At 49.1% G+C, this 16,469-nt stretch overlaps 1 pseudogene; it reads left to right on the top strand.

The window, feature by feature from the left end:
- The first annotated feature begins 7,507 nt into the window (after positions 1 to 7,507).
- The window catches only part of LOC101659776, a 99,936-nt pseudogene continuing 90,974 nt past the window's right edge, over positions 7,508 to 16,469 (top strand).

Below are 16,469 nucleotides of genomic sequence, written 5' to 3'. Positions count from 1 at the left end.
CCCTGGCCTGCGCCGCCAGTCCGATTAGCGCCGCCCCATGCGCCCCCGAGACTGCCGGGGCCACTTTAGACGAGCAGACCGGGCTCTGGTAGGCGCTGGCTTTGGGGGCGTCCTGGAACTCACAGCTTGCCGCCTTCTAGCCTGCTTCTGTCTTGGATGAGGACGCCGATGCTCCAAGACTTGTTTAACCCTTCTACAGCCTCTCCACCCAGGTCTGGCTTATATAAGGCCGTGGCTTTGATGTCAACCTCACCCTGGAGCCAATGGCAACGAGAGAAGAGGAGGAAAGGGGGGTAAGGGGTGGTGGCCGTCCCTGATTTTACTCGGGGCTATAGCCACTGGACTCTGGGCCGCCAGCAGGGACCCAGAAGTGGCCCCGCCTTCATCCTTCAATCCCCCTTCCGGTTGAGGGAGGTGGGGGCTAAAAATTGGAAGCAAAAAGTTTCCAAAGCCCTGCACCCTACACCCTATCTGCCATCCTCTCCCAGCAGACCCAAGGATAGGAATCTAGAATTAGGTAAGGAAAAGAAGACTTTCATGAACAGCCCACCTTTGAATGTACAAATAGGGGTTGAGAGAAAGGAAGGGTCTTTTTTTTCTTGACTCACTAGTTTCAAAATAAGAACTCTAGATGTTTGCAGTGTCGGGAGCCTACTGCACCATTCAGCAATGGAGCCAGACCTGGGAGGGTGGTGCTGAGGGCCAGTGGGTATTGACCATCAGAGAGGGTGGAGGAGGTAGGAGAGCTCTCAGTCCCCAGGTATTTTACCAGTTTGTTCCAGCATGAGGGCCAGACGCCCCATCTGCTTGCTTTGCTTCCTGGTCACCAGATCAATCCAAAGGCTGGGAGCTGACACCCAGTCAGCCTCTGCATTCAATATAGCTATTAGGGCCAATCCAGACAAGCAAGATTCTCCTCTCTTAGAAGGACTGGGACAGAAGGCCCGGGGCGGGTGTTATTGGGCTTCTCCACCCAGGCCACCACTGATTGAGGAAGCCTGATTGTCTAGAGACACTTGTGCTGAAGCTAACTCCAGGAGAGCTGGGCCCTTGGACCTAAAGGCCAGCATCAGAGACTACCACCCACAGTGTCTGTGAAGCTGGCTCAACCACAGAAAGGTGACTTTCCCGAACTCTCACCCCAGGCCAAGGGGCACCACCACCCTGTTCCAACAGCCTTCTGCTATTTCCCTACCTGAAATTCCAGGCCTGTTGTATTGTCCCCCACAGAAGTCTCCCCTTCAACTGGAGGTGGACCTGGGGGTGGCAAGGTGGTAGGGTTTCCAGCTTCCTTCACTGTAACTTTAGTCGAGGGGCAGATCCCCGGGCTCTCTCTCCAGGTTACCAATCTTTCTGAGCTCCTCGCTGCCCAATTCCCTAGAGAGGCTGGAGTCAGTCGGCCTTTCTCCTCAACGTTATGTTGAGCTAAGAGTGAAATCTCTATGAATGCCTTTAAAAGAGCAAATGGGGGCGGCAAGAATGCAGCTTCAAGCATGCAAGCAACCGCCAACTGTACATGTAGGTAATTATTGAATTGGTGTATGCTCTGCTGTGTGTCCACCACTTGACTGTCCATTTGTCATTCTGTGGTGGCTTGTGTGTTGCTGTGATGCTGGATGCTATGTCACTGGCATCTCAAACACCAGCGGGGTAACCCCTGTGAACAGGTTACAGCGGAGCGTCCGGACTAAGAACAGACAACGGAGAAGGAGGAATGGGCCGAAGGACTTGGTCACTGAAAACCTCATGGACAGCATCGAGAAACACTGCCAGTTACGGAAAGCCTAACGAACAGAAGCAGAACATTGTCAGAGCTAGTGCCTGGTATCCTTTCAATAACAACAAAAAGAGAAAATAAATTATTTCGAGCTCATTGCTTTACCTATTCCTTAGGTAATGATTTGTTGATGGCCTTCTCTTGGTCTGGTGATATTATTAGTCTCCTATCATGAGCCCAGAGATAGGAAGGCCATAGGCCAATTGTCATTGTACAGGCAGGGAAAATGAGGTGCAATGAGGATGAGCGCTTTGGGGGAGTCTTGCAGCAAGTGAGTCAGTGCTATCACACCTCTGTGTTAGGGAGTGAACAGCTAGGACAACACAGTCCATTGGGGGACCAACTCAAAGGAGTCCTGTAGGATAGGGGGGAACGCTCCTCCAAAGTTTCCAATCTCTAGGGAAGGTGCCTGCCCCATCTCTCTCTCTCTCAGAGCGACTGGTTCGGCCTTTCTGCTTGCCCAATGCTTAACTACCGCGCCACCAAGGCTCCCGCAAAAGGGAATGCAAAGAAAGACAAACTCCTTCAGAACAGAAAAAGGACAGACACGGTGTGGTCCTCTGGCTTAGTCCAGGGCTGTCCAGCTCTACCGGTGGGAGATCTCTGGGACTGGGGGTGGGGTGTGTGTGTGCTGGTGGCCAACGAGGCAGGAGAGGAGAGGAAGATTCTAGTTTTCTGCCGGAGGCGGCCAGGAAGCCCGCCGCTCTCCGCGGCGCCTGGCGCCAGCAGCGCTGGGGTCGGGCAGCGCGCAAGAGCCGGCGGCTAGCAGGGAGGGAGCGCTGGCGCCCCGGTTTGGCGGCAGCGCCGCGGGTTGCGGCACCTCCAAGAGCTGAAGCCCGACGTTCCTGGCTCAGAGGAGTCCTTGAATGAGGGTCTGCCGCGAGAAGAGAAAGTAATCACTCTATGGAGATAGATCTCAGTCGTTAACAACCTCAGGCTTGGTCCTAATGGGCACGCACTTTTTTCTCCCAACTGCTCTTGAAGTGGCATACCTGGACCCCAGGATGGATTACTCAGGAGCATACATACGCAGCAGATGAGTGCTTAGCCTTAAGGACATGCACAGGACAAGCTCACAAAAGTCCATTTATTCCCACAGCCACAGGAACACAAAATGATGCTCACAGGGCAGAGCATGCCTAGGAGTTCACAAGACTGCCCCCCGTAGAGCACACCCCAAAATTCCGAAATGTCAATCCATCTGGCTGAGGACCTTACTCTCTCTCTCTCTCTCTCTTTTAAAATCATTTTATTGGGTGCTCATACAATTCTTATCACAATCGAAACATTCATCTATTGTGTCAAGCACATGTGTACATTTGTTGCCATCATTCTCAAAACATTTGCTTTCGACTTGAGCCCTTGGTATCAGCTCCTCATTGTTCCCCTCGCTCCCCCACCATCCCTAGCTCCCTCACCCTTGATAATTTATAAATTATTGTTATTTTGTCATGTCTTACACTGTCCCACATCTCCCTTCACCCACTTTTCTGTTGTCCATCCCTGGGGTGGGGTGGGGTGCAATATGTAGATCCTTGTAATAGGTTCCCCCTTTTTACCCCACCCTCCCTCCACCCTCCTGGTATAGCCACTCTCACCACTGGTCCTGAGGGAAACATCTGTCTTGGATTCCCCATGTTTCTAGTTCCTGTCTGTATCAGTATGCATCCTCTGGTCTAGCAGGATTTGACCTTACTCTCTTTAGATGCCCCCTCCACTTTACTAAGCATGGTGTCCTATTCCAGGGACTGCTCTATTCCTGACAACATGTCTAAAGTACTTGTGAGGTGAATAGTCAAAGTCAAAACCAAATTCACTACCTTGGACTCGGTTCCTCAATCACGCACTCTCACGTATTCCCAAGTTACACAGACACTCGAGATTTCAAACATTCAAGCAATTTGACACATATTCTCAACCCCGCTTATCAACTAGTCCTGGATATCAAGTTGTTGTGCACAAAGGGTGCTGGTGGTTCAAAGGTTCTCAGGCCCAGGGAAGACCAGAAATTGGAACCCTCAGTGGCTTCATGGGAGAGGAGGCCTGGTTGTCTGTTCCCATTACAAACACAGTTTTAGAAACCCTAAAGGGCCTTCTGACTCTCTCCTATCAGGTTGCTGTGAGTTGGAATTGACTTGGGGGCGCACCACAATAACAAATGTTCTGCATCTGACCAGGCCACCCACCCACACAAGCACTCACAGTTGACTGGAGTCAAGGGGACCCATGTGTACAGAGAACTGCTCTACACAGCTTTCAAGGCTGTGGCTTAGTAGAAGCAGATGGTCACGCCTGTCTACAGAGTCCCCTCTAGGTATGTTCCAGTCACCAACCTTTAGGCCAGTAGTAGAGCGTTAAAGCCATATGCACCCTCAGTCGCCTAGGCACTCACAGCAGTACACACAGGCACACACAAGTACCCTCCCACCAACACACCACCCAGGCTTCCCACCTACTGTGTTCTGCGGTAGGTGGGGGGGAGTTCTCCTTACACAGATCACCTGGGTCCTATACTTCCTCCATACGTCTGCCCTGATTAGTGAAATGGGGAATGCTTTATCAGTATTAGGTGACAAGTCCCAGTCCCACAAGACCCCTCAGATCTCCAGGGAGTGCCCCTTCCTCCACCCCTCCCTCCCCCCCACCCCCTGCAGTGGTTAAAGAACAGGTGGAGACTTCAGGCTTTCTCCCCATTCCCAACTGATACACTCCTGTAACCTAGCTTTGATCTCCATAGCCCTTCCAGAAGATCTTGTCTATAACTATTTTCAAATACACTCTTCTCACCCCCACCCCCACCAGGCCTCTGACCCCATTTTACAGAGAGCAGACATTAAGCACACAGAAGTGGAAAAGTATGAAAGGAGAGGCTAGCCCGGAATCAGGCCTATCCAGGTTGAAAATGGATGCTGTCATGCGTCTCAGTGTGAGGCTCCCAAGCCTCAGTCTCCTCCTGCTTAAACTGGACAATAATAGCCATCCCAGGGGGGCTGGTCTAAGATGAGATGAAATAATGGGAGGCATTTCCCATAACGCTAAGACTGACTGGGTGAATAATGGCTCTGCTTCCAGGAATATTCGTTTCCCAGGGGAAGAATGGAGGAGAGCACCTTCTGGCTAACTCTGGGTAAAGGGCACTAGACTCCCCTTGCGGTGCTCCCATCTGATCAGTCCAGTTTCTGACTTCCTCTCCCGGTCCCACTGGACCAGCAGCCCTACGGCTGTGATGGGGAGGCAGAGCACTGCCCGGTGTGAGGATTATGCAGCCAGAGACCAGAACTCCAATTCCGGGCGCTCACCCTCGCCCGCAGTGCACTCGCTTGAATGACTTCTGGCAAGTGAATGCCTTCTCCCTTCGGAGAAAAGTTCCTGGAAGACCGTACCCAACTGGGTTCCAAGGTCCTTCGAGCCTTAGACTTCTGGAAGGGTCGGAACTGTGGGCCTGGGGAGCCGGGTATCGCTCTCGTCTTCACCCAGCTCCTCCCTCTACCTTCACCCCTACTACCCACACCACCTCGACTAGCAAAGCTCGGGAGTCCGCGCCCAGGCGCCTACCGCAAAACCTTCTCCCGCCGCCTCCCGTGACCTTGACGCCACAGGCAATCCCCGCACCGGACCCCTTATCTAAATAGGGCCGTAAATCACGGAGTTGTCAGGGCTTGGGTAATTACAGGAACTCCATAAAAAGGACCGGGCCGGCCGCCTGTTTATATTAGCGCGGTGTAAAATATTCTCGCTGTCTTGGGGAATCGCGTCGCGCAGTAACGCGCCATAAATCAGCCCGCGGGCCATTTACCCCGCAGCTTGAGCGCGCAAATCCCTTAAACTTTTCTCCGCCGCATCTAAAGGGTGTCTAGAATTTTGCGATCGGGCCCTGCCTGCTCGGGTTCCGTTCGCCAGACCAGTTGCTCCAGTTCCGTTCGGATTATTGCCGGTAGCTGGTCCAGGGTCTCTGGAAGCACATCTCGCTGTCTCCGGAACTGTGCACTGAGCACCGGGGGAGACTGTCGCGGCAGGGCACCAGAGCAAGGAGATCCTTTTCTCCTGGAAGCTCTTAAGGCGAGAAGTTTAGGAGTTTCCTCGCCTTTAATGACAGGCGTGACAAATTCTGCTTATAGAAGGGAAACTGAGGTCCAAAGAGGGGTAGGAGCTTCCCCAAGGGCACGCAGCCAGTGAGTGGCAGAGACAGGCCCACACTGCCCGAAAGATCCTGAGCTCCTGCGCAATTTTGTATCTTTATTCCGCTGTCCAGACCTGGGACTCGAGTTCCTGCCAGGGAGAGTCCAAGGGAGAATTGGTATCTTTACCCGGGGCACACTGACAGTTGTACACATGATTATGTGAATGTTCTTGTGTGCAATAGGGGTCTAAGTCCTCGTCCAGTGCCCTTGTTTTACAGGTCAAGGAGCTGGCCCAAACCATCGGAGGGACTTGCTCAAGGTCGCACAGCTTCAAATCCAAGATCTCTTCCTCCCTCTTGGGGGGGGGGGGGAAATCTCAAGTCTACAAAAGTGCTTGTGTGAGCCATGTCTGTTCTTAAATTGTGACAGCCTCAAACATACAAATCGCATTTCAGGGAAACCTGCTGAGGCCCAGTATCTAATGAATAACGGAAATCAAACTTAGGGAAAAAGAGAAATATTCCGGGTCTTCCCTTGGGACTGGAACCTACAGATTCAAGGGAGAATTAAACATGTATGCGTTTTCTCCTCCTCTTTCCCCCATCTTCCTCCCCCGTTCTTTCTCTTCCAAAGTGCGTAAGTGACAATGTGTTTACACAAGTTTTTATGTCGTCTGAGTTTCGTCCCGGCTCCGTTTCCTCTTCTGTGTATTTTCCGCAGACAGAGAGATGTCTGCTTCAGGACGAGTTCAACCTAAACAGAACCCGCTCGGATTGGAAAATGTATTTATTTGAAAAATCGTAACTCACGGTTTTGGTGAAACCGGTCACCCAATTTATGGGACCGCTTAAGGGCTTGGAGGCCGTAAATCAAAACCCACTGGACACCCCGCCCCCCTCCCTTCATCCCAGTCTGGTTAACAGTTAAATTCAGGCTCTCCTGATCGCCCCAATCTACCCTTGGGGTCTCCTCCAATCCCTGCTGTGATGGGTTACTAACAAGTAGGTGGGTTTCGCTCGGGTTCCCCGGACCAGTTGCGCTCCAGTTCAGTTCGGATTGTTGCCGGTGGCTGGGTCGGGGTCTCTGAAAGCACATCTCTGTCTCTGGAACTGTGCACTGAGCACTGGCCCAGCAGCTGGCCCCTTCCCGACTAATCAAGTGTGTGCCAAGCTGTTGTCTTGCAGTGTTGTACCAGAACTCCGTCTCTGGTCAATGCCACGGAGGTCACTTTCTCCTCCTGACCCCTTGCTTTCTGTCCTACGTCTGGAAAATGCTTTCTTGGAGTCCTTTGCACGTCCCAATCTGCTCAGCCTTGAACCCGCGGGACCTTGCGAGGTGAGAGGTCTGGGGAAACGCGAAAGCGCCCCCATGGGTACTGGACGCGCTTCAGATCGCCCTTAGTGGGCTGGGGAGTCCTGGTCACAGATGTGCGCTGTCCCGGCACAGCGGGTGGCATGGGGCTCTTCGAGCAATCTTCAAGGTTGCCGCCGCCGTCTGGAAGAGGTCAAATCTCCTTCTTACCAAGGATAGATCTTACACTTTCAAACGGTCCGTTCTGCTTTAGGCGGCCAGAGCTCCGCTGTGGATTCGTTATGCTGCTTTCTACAGGATGGCCGAAGGAGCGCGCCCCGGGGCGTCCCGGTTCGGCGCAGACTGGCTGCACAGTGGTGCGGGCCACCGGGGAGTGTGCTCGCTCCACCCAACCGCCCGCTCCGCGGCGGCCGCCGGTTTCACAAGCCTGTCTGTTCGCGGGAGCTTTCGGTCGCTGGCGACCAGGCAGGATATCATTGGGTTCAAAGAAATGCTAGACACATCGCTAGAGAAGCCCTGGTCGGATCAGCCCAGCCCATTCAGAGAGAATGGGTAAGACAAGGGCGGGAGCCCAGTAACCCTTCCCACTAACCCCTTCACACATTTGGGGCTGCGGACAGGGGGTGGCTTGCTCCAACTGGCATGGGATCCCAACATTCTGGGGTACTGCTGATCAGGCTGGATGGACATGGGGACTTAGAAAGTCGGTAGGAGGACTAGGCAGTATGAATCTCCAAAGGTTGCGCTTATCAGAGACAAGTCCCAAAGCTCCTGGGCTTCTTTGGCGAGCTTTGGGAGAGTGGGCGGAGTATTACAAGCGAATACTCTGGGCTCTGAAGTATTTTGTTCCTGCTTGCTGGCTTTCAGAAAGCGTTTACCAAAAAGAAAAGGAAAGAAAGGGAAAGGGGGGAAAAGGGTATCATTAGTAGTCTTAGTATTTTAAATGGCCCCAGACCATATCCACCATCACAATGGTCAACTGTAAACACACTTTAAAAAAAGAGAAAAACAAAAAAGGGACTTAATGTGGACACTGGAAAAATACTCCACCTGGCCTTCTTGGGGAACTAGATGCGGTCCCATTCTTTGGGAGAGAAGTTAAGTATTCCTGCTTTTCCGTTGAATTTCAAAATTCCTCATGGGGCCTTCCCTGTCTCTCTTGTACAAGGAGGCAAGTCTTCCATTGAAAAACTAGGGCTGGATAAAAGGGCCTTAGCTTTGAAGTAAGGGGGGGGGGAGCGGGGGAGAGCAAGTGAAATTCCCCAAACTGAGAATTAATAGACCCTTTTAATTGTCCGGCCAACCTTTCACTAGCACCTTTCTCAGCTTCTGCTTCTTGCTGCCCCACCATCTCCGTTGTTGTCTCCAGTGGCATTTTGTTGTGGAGGGGAGAGAGGACAAGTTAACTGCATGATGGAGAAAGCAGAAATTATAAAAGCAAAGCAAGAGGCATGAACGCTGACTGGAGAATGGGGATGTGTGTGCACTGGTGTTACCTCATTTTCAAATAGCAGGGTGGGCTCCCTTCCAGGGAGCTGGAGTTGACCACCTCTTCCTGGTGTGACTATTGCTCCCTAGTTGCCTAGACAGCCCCTCCCCTCCCCTTACTTCTCCCCCTCCCTGGCCCCCCACCACACAGCACCACAGGACACAAGATTGTCCTCATGAGCTTCTTACAACCACCCAGAGCATGGAGCAAGGAAACAAGAAGTCATGGTGGACCCAGCCTCCAAACGCAAACCAACTGCAGGCGGGTATTAAATTCATTTTCATTCATGCAAGCAAGCCCCCCCCCCAAGTCTATAAAGAGGAACAACAAAGGTGGCAGCAGAAGAGAGACCAGAAAGGACAGCCCCAGAAGCCAGAGCAGAAATTAATTTCATTACCTCTTCTCCTCTGCCATAAATTCCGCAAAGGAAATCAAATCTTTCTGTGCATGTGTACAAAAACCAATCAGTCTATTGAGCTCGCCAAACCCATTATGTCTCAAACCGGGTATCCTAATTGAATGAAACTGAGTGCACCAGGCAACCGGGCATCAGTGGAGCCAGGTTTTTCCAAGGGCGCTGGCCACAGAGCCAGAGGATAAACCGCAGCTGGAAGCGCACACTAATCAGCTTGCTCAAGGAACAGAGGACCTCGCTGAGCCTGGGGGAGAACTGTGGAGTCTGCATGCTGGCAGATGCCTCCTAACATTTTGCATCAGATCGGAATGGAATATTTCTCATAAACAGCCAAGTGTCTCTTCCAGCCACTCACCTGACATGTTTCTTGTTGTTTAGCTTCAGATCTGACAGATGATGATAACCTGGAAAGGAGAGAGGTTACACATGCTGAAGGCTGTGAGGCTGGGCAGTGTAAAGGGTGCCTGTTCGGGAATTAGGACAGGGCTGTGATTTGTAGGCTCGGAAAGGCTGTTACGCAACCCCACCCCGGGCAGGCAGGCAAGCAGGGTGGCAGGGGGACTGGACTCTGCCGCTGGGGAGCAGAGCTCAGACTTTGGGCTGCTTGCTTCAAGAAAAGGTGCCACTTCTTTCTTAGTTCCCTCTATGAGATGGAGAAAGCCCCCTCCCTCCCTCAGGACCACCCCCACCCCTGCCATCGCAGCCCCTCTTTCAGAAGCACACTGATTTATAGCACCTGTTAAAAACACATAATGGCTGCAATTAGCTGTGGCACTAGAGCAAAAAAAAAAAGACATGTGTTGACTGTATTCCAATAAAAGAGAAATGTGTTTGGTTTTTGGAATCCCAAACTTTTCAATCATTGCTGATATCTTTGGCAATGACCCTAACAGGTATGTACGAGTGCTTCATGCTTGGTGAGGATCCATCCACGGGACTCAGCACTCACTGGCCTGTGATCTTCCTGCATCCCATCAGAACAGATTTCAGATGCACGTGTTTGTGGTCTCCTAGCAAAGATCCTTGTAGGTGAGTGGTGGATCATGGGATCGACATTTTCCATGCGACTCACTAGCAGATTCAGATGGAATACAAGCCAGGCCAGCACTTCAAGAATCAGGTGTAAGATGGATATAGTAGGTATTCAAGAATAACCTATTTAACAATGAAAGTTACTTTTTTAATTTGCAATGTGGAAAAAAAAAAGAAAAGATAAACGAATTTTCCCATGAACTTGTTGAAAGCCCTGTGAGATTAAGTTTATATACCACATAGTTAAAATGTGATCTATTTATTATGGAAATATTATTGTAAATGTTGTGGGAAATTTGGAAAATACAAGAATAAAGAAAAAAAATATGTGTAGGAGAAAATGAGCAATGTCCTTAGTCCTATAAAGTTATTTAAGATCCCTGGGCTACAGATAGGAAGCCTGAAGGTGGAGTGGCTATGCATTGGGCTGCTGACCACAGGTCTGTGGTTCAAAACCACCAACAGACCTGAGGGTTTCTACTCCCACAAAGAGTTACAGTCTCAGAGACTCACGGGGGCAGTTCTATGTTTGTCCTATAGTATCACTACGAGTCACAGTCCACTTGATGGTGGTGAGTTTGGTTTGGAGTTAGGGCTATAGATTTCTCAGCTGCAATCTCCAGACTCCTAGAAGGAGCAACTCTTATCTCCCCCTGTCCGGCACCCAGCACTTATCTGACACACTGTAAGACCTCCAACAAGCTCCATTTGTTGAAGGAAGTATTTAGTTAAATTAAGCTGATTATCTAATGATTTGTAAGGTTGCTATTAACATTTACATACTATTTTTCATTCTCCACTTTAGGAAAACACGAAGTAATTCCATAAACTTAAATATAGTTGTCACTTGAACTCTTGGTGTCATAACACAGGTATGCCAAGGTAAATTGGCATAACAGTTCACAAAGACAATGTTCCAAGTCCTGCTTTGGTGAATCAAGGCTGGGGTCCTTAAAGCTCATGAACAGCTATCTACAGTGCAAATATTCCTATCCAGAGGAAAGAAGAATGATAGAAATTGATAGGCATATGGAAACAGTCCAGTGGACTGATGGACCAAGCAAACATTAGTTTCCACACACAGAGACCAGAAGAACTGAATGGTATCCAAGGGATACCACTGCTCTAAAAAGGATCACATTAGAAGATTCTAAATTGAGGGGGTGAAAAATGTGAAGCCGGACTCAATATCATAGAAGAGACTAGCTTATTGGCTAAACAGAGTTAGCTAGGATCCCCCAAACTGGCCTTCTCTTACCCTCCAGGTCTGAACATCATGTTACCAACCCTTTAACTATCCGAAAGGGTGGTGTTTACCCCAGGACAGAGGGTTAGGAAAGGAGGAAAGGAAACAGAAAACATTGGGAAGAAGTGGGATCAGGATGGTATCTTACGAGTGGGAACTGAGATGGATGAGTTGAAACAAAATGTGTATAAATTGTTGATAGTAAAATGCACCATCTACTCTGTAAACCTTCACCTAACTGGCAATAAAGTTTTCAAAAACCAAACAAACATGGTCATGTTTGTTCGTTTGTTTTCTCATGTCTTATCATCCAATTTAAGAGCTTTCTGCTAGTTCTACTTGATGTTAGTGTGTGCTTGCCCTTACCTGAGACAGCCCGGGTATTGGTGTGGAGTGGAACTGAGAGGAGAATTCCCCATCTTGTACCACACAGATAAATCCCTCAGGAACAGAAATGGGAGTAATGATACCAGGAGGGTTGGGGAGAATTGGAGGGAGTGGGTGAGGAAGGGGGAACCAAACACAATGATCAAAACATAACACCACCACCCTTCCCTGAGGGGGAGGATCAACAGACACGTGGGTGAAGGGAGACAGAGGTCGGTGTAGCTATGATAATAATAATCATTTATAATTTAGCAAGAGGTCACGAAGAGGGGGGTGGGGAAGAGGAGCTGATACCAAGGGCTCAAATAGTAAGTAAATGTTTAGAAAATGACGATGGCAACATCTGTACAAATGTGCTCGATACAATTGACGAATTGATTGTTATAAGAGCTGTAAGAGCCCCAATAAAATGATCTAAAAATAGGAGCAATCTTTCCTGAGGAAAGGGGAAAAGAAAGAGAACCTGTTGCTCAGGGTTGGCTCCAACTCCTCGTGGCTCACACTGGCACAGCAGAAAGGTCCGTGTGTTTTCTTGGCTGTAGTCCTTACAGAAGCAAACCCACGGGCCTTTTTGGCAGGCTGTAGCTGGATGGATTCGAACCATGAATCTTTAGGTTAGTAGTCGGATGCAATAGAAGGAGAGCGAGCACATAATAGATGCTCAATGTACACTTTCATGTTTGGGGATCATTGTAAATAAATATTGTTGTAACAGCTTTATTGAGACAGGATTCACATTAAATGCGTACATTTTAAGAGAAATTCATTTCCCAACCATTTCAGATTGATAGAAAAGTTTCAAAGATAATACAGCACTCCTATATACCCTTCACTTAGTTTTCCCCAGCGTTACACTTTTGTAGGCAAGTACAGTACATTGGTAATATAGTGGTTACACATTGGATTACTAACTACTAGGCCAGCAGTTCAAAGCCACCAGTCTCTCTGCAGGAAAAAGATGAGACTTTGGACTCCTGTAAAGAGATCCAGTCTCAAGACCCCTCGGCAGCAGTTCTAGCCCGTTGTCCTGCGGGAACCCCGTGAGTTGGCCGGGACTCATGGCAGTGAGTTTGTCTTTTTGAGAAGATAGTAACCTTGGTACATTTTTACTAAACTCAACTCTAGATGTCATTCAATGAATCCGGTTTTTCCCTTTATGTCTTTTTGTTTTCTCAGTCTAATGACCCAACCCAGGAGACTGCATTGCATTGAGCACAATTGTTTTCGTCAAGTTGTTTCCACACAATTTACCTTTGACCAAATTGATTTCTTTTAAAGGATCAGTTCAAGAATTTAAAAAATAAAGTGTCATTCAAATGACTATGACAGAACAAAAATAGATTCCAAACAGCTATTTTGTCAAATAGGCATTTGAAAGAAATATTCAAATCAAGTTTTGGATGGCTAATACCATGAATGATCTTTTCCCCCCTTTTCCGCAAATAAACATATTGCAATACTGTACACAGCTTTTTCTTTAAAAGAAAGGTATATTTATCTTCACAAACTCAATTGGTCGCAATGTCACTCCCCCGAGAGGGAGAATGAGAGAAAGTGCAGAGCACCTCGCGCAATAACAGCGCTGTGGGTTTCCGAGCCTGGACTCCTTTCAGAAGGGCGACAGAGGAGTAGCAGCACTTCTGTGGCTGTCGTCGTCGCGCCGTGAGTAATGTCCAAAGTGTTTCAGGTGGATGAGCTCATTCACCCCTCAAAAGCGGTTCATCAGAAAGAGGCAGTCATCACCCCCATTTCACAGGGAAAGAAATAGACCCGGAGAGCAAGTCCCTGGCCCAGGGTTCTCCCCCTGATCAGGACAAAACCAAGATGTGAGCCCACTGCACATATTTATGGAAGGAAGCCCCAAAGGGTGAGGGACCACAGACAGACAGGCATGAGTGAAAGAAAAGGTTCTAAGTCTGAGATAGCTGGTGTCTACCCCACCCTGGGGATTGCTGAAGGAAGGGCTGGGAAGAAAAGCAGAATCTTCTACCTCTCTTTGATCTACCAAATTAGAACCTACAGCTTAAAAACATTCCCAGGTGAGTTTTTTTTAATCATTTTATTAGGGGCTCATACAACTCTTATTATAATCCATACATACATCAATTGTGTCAAGCACATTTGTACATTCATTGCCCTCATCATTCTCAAAACATTTGCTCTCCAAGTAAGCTCCTGGCATCAGCTCCTCATTCCCCCCCTGCACCCCCCTCCCTCATGAACCCTTGATATTTTATAAATTAATATTTGTCATATTTTGCCCTGTCCAACGACTGTCTTCACCCACTTTTCTGTTTTCCGTCCCCCCAGGGAGGAGGTTATAGGTAGATCCTTATAATCGGTTCCCCCTTTCCAACCCACCCTCCATCCACCCTCCCAGTATCGCCACTCTCATCACTGGTCCTGAAGGGCCCCTAGTGATTTCTGTGCACATGGCCGTTTGAGAAGTCCAGTAGAGAATCCATGTGCATTTCCTGGGCTGGTTCATCTACCACCTTGACCAGAAATAGGGACAGGACTGCATTAATCAGCATCTGTGGGAGTGTGAGTGATGTGAACCGAGCCTGCTGAGCTGCAATCACATGGAGAAAGGGTTAAGTGTGATTGCATGGCATTTTCTCGTTCTCTCTCCCTGTCTTTCTCTCTGTGTGTGTGCATACAGAGTCTTGAAGTAAAATGTTCTGACAGCTGAAAAAGTCGAAACAAGTGGCCTTCACACCGTGGCCCAAGGTAGCCATGAGATTCGGGGCTGACATTGACAGGTGAGGTAGATCTGCTTCCCATTTCTGATAAATTTAGGAACTCTTAACCAAGACAGAGCCTGGTGGGTGAGAAGGAGCGTGTGTGTCTCAAAAGGATCTAGCCTAGAACCCCCTCCATGTTCAAGTACAGAGACACAGGCCGAGAGATGGGAGGTCACACAGCAAAGCTGGGACTGCTGCCTGGGGAAAGAAGCTATAATGAGGTCAGGTCTTCCATCCTCATTTTGTCCCACCCGTGAAAGTCTTGGGAGGCTGGGAGCTGACTGGCCAGGAGTCCAGGAAGCCTAGGGACATGACTCTGGAATGTGTTGGGGAAACAAGCCGCTTTCTCTTCCAGGCCCGACAGGCCAACAGGCATATGTGTGGCAAGAAAGGGCTCTGATTATCTGCTGGCCCGCCTCTGTTTCGTTTGGTCTATGGACTCCAGCAGCAAAGTGCCCCGAATGTGTGAGGTTTGATAAAGGTGGGAAGGTGAGAGGGCGGAGGTGGCAGGTCATTAGGGACCAGAGCTTGAGAGATGTCTGTTGTGAATCATGTCCCCTCCCAAAATATATATTGTCAATCGTAACTTTGTCTTGGTAGGTTAATGAGACAAGATTATTGTAGGGTGTGGTTTGAGTCAATCTATTATAAAATATAAAAGTATGAGATTAGGACTGGGAAGAAGCAGAGATGGGGGAAGAGAAATGCCAAGCAACGTAAAGATCACACAGGAGCAGACACTCAAAGACACAGTGACCTTCCTCAGAGCCCACACAAGCTGCCTCTTAGCGCTGGCACCCTGAACCCAGACTTCCAGCGTTCTAAACTGTGAGGAAGCAATTTTCTGTTTGTGAAAGTCCTCTAATTACAGTATTTCTGTTAAAGCATCACTGGATGATGCAGACAGAATTGGGAGAGGGAAAAGAATAGACAACATGCCACATGTCCAAGGAGTTAAGGACATCCCCTGTAACCAACAGAAAGAATGTCACACTCCAGAGCAGGGGTGGGGAACTTCCGGCCCAATGGCCGTGTGAGGCCTGGGAAATCACCACTACCAGGGAACATCGCAGGCCTCGCCAGAGAAGCCAAAGTCAGCCGTTCCAGCCATCACATTCCCTTCCTGCCATCATAGAGACCCTATGGGCTATCCGCCAGACCCTATAGGACAGGGGAGAACGCGAGACCCTATAGGACAGGGGAGAACCCCCCCCCCCCCTGTGAGTTTCTGAGACTAAAACTGTTAAAAGGAGTAGAAAGCCCTATCTTTCTCCCATGGATCCTCTAGTTGTTTTGAATGGCTGGCTTTACTGACCACATCCATAACCCGTACACCACCAGGGCTCCTAGCCTTCATATTAGGGGTGAGTGAATTAAAGGTGTGACCAGGGTGGCCCACGAATGACTCATAAATATCCAAATGGCCCTTGGCAGAACAAAAGTTCCCCAACCCTGTCCTGGAACCAGCACCCCGAATTTCGCCTCCTCAACGGTAAGAAGATCAAGTTGCTTGTTAAAGCCATCCAGTCGTGGTGTTTCTGCACAGAGGCACTGGATAACAGACAGCGGCCCAGGAACTCTGCTTCTACGTGGCCCCCCAAGATGCTGGGGAGCCAGCAGATCTCTTCCGCCATCACAGGCTGCCTTCCTCGGGAGACTTTGCCCAGACCCTTACCCTCTCGGAGTCTTCTCCATCTTCAGATGAAGTGGGGCCAATTTAAAGTTTGGATACTTCATCACAGGATGTAGAGTTTTAGAAATAAGTCCACCATCTTATTTTTTTAGTCTATATTTGAATCCAAAAGGTAAAATATTCAAAAGAGAATTTGGGATACAGAAGAAAACATCCATCATCCTACAATCCCCAAATAACTGTATTATTATGAGTTATATATTTTTCAAAATGAGGTTATCGTGTGTAGCCCATCGTCCTTCTTTTACTTAGCC

The sequence above is a fragment of the Echinops telfairi genome, unplaced genomic scaffold (genome assembly GCF_000313985.2).
Source record: "Echinops telfairi isolate 266 unplaced genomic scaffold, ASM31398v2 ScPeMD7_7469;HRSCAF=8507_0, whole genome shotgun sequence".
NCBI classification, from domain to species: Eukaryota; Metazoa; Chordata; class Mammalia; order Afrosoricida; family Tenrecidae; genus Echinops; species Echinops telfairi.
This window is presented reverse-complemented; position numbering and strand designations above follow the sequence as displayed.